This window comes from Panthera onca, chromosome B3 (assembly GCF_046562875.1).
Source record: "Panthera onca isolate mPanOnc1 chromosome B3, mPanOnc1 haplotype 2, whole genome shotgun sequence".
In the NCBI taxonomy this organism is placed as follows: Eukaryota; Metazoa; Chordata; class Mammalia; order Carnivora; family Felidae; genus Panthera; species Panthera onca.
This window is the reverse complement of record NC_138344.1, coordinates 41,801,777-41,806,882: the sequence shown is the minus strand read 5'-3', so window position 1 is coordinate 41,806,882 and position 5,106 is coordinate 41,801,777.

Genomic DNA, 5,106 nt, shown 5'->3' with positions numbered 1-5,106 from the left:
CCATTTTGCCCGTGCCAACCCTCCAGGTCGCAAGCACACTCGGGTGACTCGCAGCGGGATATGGGACCGGCCGTGTGTCGCTGAACAATGGAGGAAGGCATCCACATAGCCTCAAGACTTTTCTCAAGGCTCTGAACCCTTCCTGGAAACAGAGCCTATTTTCGTTGGGTCCTTGGTGGTAGCATCACAAGCCCTTGAGAAAGAAAACTCCCTTGTGTACGAGGAGAACATGCTGTATCTTGTTCCGTGAGACAGTGAGCCATGAGCATAATAACACGCTGCATTCCAAAACCCAGTGGAAGAAGCAATTGTCTCTAGGTTTAATTATAGATTCTTCACTTTCCCTTAATTGCTTGAGTCAGCACTGTTGACTCCGGGGCAGTCACCATACACAGGTAGAGCTATTGCTGTCGAACAAGGTGCGACTATCAGGTAATGAGGTTTTCGGTTGGTTTGGTTTTTTAAACAAACAAACCCTCACATACATATTCAGGTAAGTGCTCCTGTTAAAGGTGTCGCTGATGTAACATAAGCTTTGCTTATGTTAACTCTGTTTTCTTTTTTTAATTTTTTTTTAACGTTTTTATTTATTTTTGAGACAGAGAGAGACAGAGCATGAATGGGGGAGGGTCAGAGAGAGGGAGACACAGAATCTGAAACAGGCTCCGGGCTCTGAGCTGTCAGCACAGGGGCCCGATGCGGGGCTCGAACTCACGGACCGCGAGATCGTGACCTGAGCCGAAGTCGGCGCTCAACCGACTGAGCCACCCAGGCTCCCCAACTCTCTTTTCTAACCAAATATTGGGAAAGGTAGTGTGGCCGGTATGGGTGCTCTCGTGGGAGTAAAGGGACAGTATTTTTAATACTAGAGCTCTCCTAGAAAACCTGAGATATGTGATCCTCATAGCTATAGGAGGCACAGACAGCATCTGGGACAATGATAGTAACACTGTTGCAAATACACATTAAGTGACCCCTAGAGAGAGGGTTTTATCCTCAACATATAGATTTTCCTGGAGGAAAAGATCCACGTCTCCTGTTCACCATCCGTGATCCCATAAACTCTAGTTAAATGCCTTGCATACCACAAGCATTCAATATATATTTGAAGGACGTCTGTCTTACCCCGTCACAATACTTACATTTATTCTTCAGAAAATAAACCATCGAGCCCATGTTTTCAATAGAAATAAATCTTTGGAGACTAGTTTTGGTATCTTCCCTTCCCAGTCCTGTTTCTCCTGCTTACCTGTAGCCATTGAAGAGTCATTCAACAAACATTGATTGAGAAATGACTGAATACTAAGCACTGGAGAAATCTGGAAATTCCACAGACATTCTTAATGTTCACAGAGAACCTCAGGGCCAAGGTGTTGTGCAGGCTTCTACAACGCCATGATTTGGTCAGCTTTTCACTTTCAAAGAACACAGACTCTCTCATGTTACCCCAGGAAAGAAAGGGAGTTATTATAAGGACACTCGGAACTGAAATATCATCATATTCTCCCAGTCTCTCTCTCTCAATGGTGCTTCTGTTTATCTTGATATGTCTACTCCATTCCTTCTCCATAACCAGACTTCTCTGCTTCCTCAAAATTTAGATGATGCTTGACCTATTGTAGTATATTAGTCAAGAGAAGCTAGTTATGCTTCAGTAAAAACAGCCCCCGTCTCAGTGACCTAAAATAGCAAAGGTTTATGTCTCACTCGAGCACTTGCTCACCAAGGGTTAGTTGGGAGAGGGGGGAGCTCCTCTTATCACAGCCACTTGGGAACCTAGAATGACAGAGCAGCAATAATCTTGAAAAGGGAACATGAGGAGGCATGTGCTCTTAAAGTGTCCACCATATGTCCCTTCCACTCACATTTCCTTGGCCAAAGCAAGTCAATGACCACAACTAAATTGAGTGGGGATGTGCAATCCTACCAAGGCCCTGATTGGAGAGAAAGCCAAAGTATGTATAAATACCCTTAATCACCCTCATACAAGGCGTCTTCAGCCCAAGACTGCAAACCCCTTTTGTTTCAGCAGCCACAGCTAATGATTCATATTTTCCATGTTCCTTCATTCAAACTGCAGTGAGAGAAAAGCTGAGTGGCCTAATCCGTCTTGGCCTGACAGGCTGCAACCTATGTCCCTGGTTAGCCCATGGATCTGTCCTTAAGTTATGGCCAATCATCTAGGGACAGGCGTATGCACTATAGCACATGGCTGTCCAGCCCACGCCTCTTAATCCTCTCCAGCCACCGGAAGATCTGTCCAGTGTGGAAGAAATTGTTGTTTGAGTTAAGTCATGATGTTTGCTTGTCCTAGCCCTTGGTGGCAGGTCATAGACGGTGCAGTCCATCAAGCTAGGTAGGGTCTGGCCATGAGGCTATTTATGGGGCAAATTCTCAACAGTGGCGAGATGGAAATGAGGGAACCCAGGGACCTGCTACGTTAACCCATCAGTGTAAGATCAATGATGGCGCACTAAAGGATTTAAAAAATTGGCTCTATGCAGCTCTGTTTCCACCCTTGGACACCACAATCTTCCTCCTCTGAATATGGACCTAGGTGGGAGGAGCAGAGAGGGTAACAGAACTGGGTGACTTCAACCCACATGAGAAGACCTGAACGTGTGAACCTGAAATTCAAGTCCCATATTCCCCCATCTATCTTTCCAGTCTCATGTCCCAGTCTCGTGTTCACCCGCAAATAAGCCTACTATCCAACCACCATCAAACATTCCTTTTTCTTCCCTTGGCTCCTCCAATAACCTCCTCTCTGACTGCTACCCTTCCTCTAAAATCAGTTTAAAAATCACCACTTTCCAGAAAAGTGTGTTTTCTGTCTGCCATGACCCGGTCACTTCTAGGTCTTCCTCCTCTGAATTCTAAAACCTCTGCTCATGCTGAACACCCGGAGGACACGGACAGGCCGGATTCACTTTGGAATCCCAGAGCTTAGTGCCTGCCTAGTATGTAGCAGTTCCTCATCGATGGCGTGTTTAATGAACGGTCTGTAGCACTGGACATTTAAGGAAACTTTAACAAGTTCCTCTGCTATATTAGGCACAGTGGAGAAAAGTTAGTAATATATGATCTCTCCAGGAGTTTCTCTAGTTCAGTTGCCTAGTTTCACAGATGAGAACATTGAGGCCAAGAGAGGAGAAATGATTTGCCTTTTGCCACCCAAGCAGCCACTATCTACTGAGCTCTTTGCTATGTGCTAGAAAAAAAAAAAATGCTTTTCACTCTTTATCTCATTTTCACCCTTGGAACAACCCTAGGAAGACTTTTTATACCTACTTTCCAGAAGAGAAAACTGAGGCTCAAAGAGATTGTAACCTGGCTAAGGCCACATTGCAAGAAGGTAGCCAGGCCGGGTTTGGATCCTAGAGTCTGACTCCCTAGACTCTTGCCCCCTATGCGGAGCTCCAAGGTAGGGAGTCAGCTCCTTATGGTCCATGCATCTGTATATTGCCCAGAGGCCTTGAACTTTTCTGTGCTCCAGTGGCTGCGTTGACACATGGTGATTTAAGGGTTCTGGTGCATTTTTGTGCCACGCAGCTCCTATGTACACAGGTCTAACATTCTGACCATTAGGTCAGGGTGTTTTTTCCTGCCTGGGCAGTTGGGCTAGTGGAAGAAACCTGATAAAATCCTGGAGAGGAACTTGATCATTCTCTGAAGGACTTACAAGTTGTTTGACCTGCCTAATCTGCTCAGGCACCGTCTGGGGAATATTCGGTATCCATGTAGTACAGGTTGTGAATTGCTCCGTGGGGACTGTTAACAAGACCCTCACCAACTCCATCACAGCCAGTCTCAGACAGGGCCCTGGGGCAGCCCCCTTTCCTCCTCTCCCACCAAAGCTCTGAAAAGAACAGGCTTTTCCCCCTTGGGAGCTGGGAGGTGTAGGAGATGGAGAGGAAATCCTCCTGCCTCCAAGCAGAGATCACTCTACAGAGCTGGATCCGGTCCCTCCTCAGGGATATGGCTGTGGGTACAAGGACTTCACTATGACACTCAGCCCACGTGTCGGCAACCTGGTGTCTGAGCACCTAAACATGGAAAGAGGCTGACACCCTAAAATCAGTGCAAGAAGAATGACAAAAAGCTAGATCTGGAGGCATCTCAGGGATCATCCCCCCCACCCTGGATATGAAAAGATGAGGAAACTGCAGCACTGAAGCTACTTGTCAAGGTCACACAGCTGCTGGTGATGGAGAACCAAGACCAAGGTGCCCGAGTCTAAACTCAACGTTCTTTCCGCTTAAACTCCCACCCACCCACCTACACGCCGACTCACGCCTTCCCACCCTTGGCCATAGCACCGCACACAGGCGCACGCACAACTAAGCCAACTGAGTCCTGTGTCCCTTAAGTCTTTGACTGCCCCTCCCCTGGGAAGAAGGACACACAGAAGACAGATTCGCAGACACCCTGACCCGCACCAGCAGGCAAGTCTCGGGAGCGGCCCCCGGGTCTTCCTCTCCACTCTCCTTTTCTGTGCACCAGTTGAGTTTCCGAGAAAGGGAGCGTCCAGATAACACCTGGCGAGCTGAGAGCCGCCAGGGAAGCACGGGGCCGGAGCGGTTGTGGGGAACTCGCAGGCCGGGCCCCGCGCGGCCGCTGCTCCGGGGGCCCCCGGGGCGGGATGCTGAGAGCGCCGGGGTCTGGCGTCTCCCGGGGCCACGCGCGCCCACTACCTGACCCACGCTCCCCCGGCCTCCTGGGGCTCTGGCGGGCCCGGCTCGGGACCCCGACGGCAGGGCACGGGCTCCGGGAGGAGGGGGCGCGGAGGGCACAGGGCACAGGTCAGGGCCCCGGCCCGGCTCGGCCCCAGCGAGGCCTGGACGCCCTCTCCCTGGCGCGCAGGTTTGGGAACAGGGCGGCCTCGCCCGGCCGCCGCCTCGGCGGCTCCGGTCCCCATATATAGTCATATCCACCGTCAACTGGGAGGCCGGCAGGCGGCAGCGAATGGGCGCGCGGCCCCCGCGGGAAGGAGCGGGGCGGGGGCAGGGGGCGGAGGGAGGAGAGGGGGAAAGGGGGCAGGAGAAAAAAGCTTTTCCAAAAAAGTATTGGCTGTCTCGAGGAATGCGGTCGCCCCCTTGGGAAAGT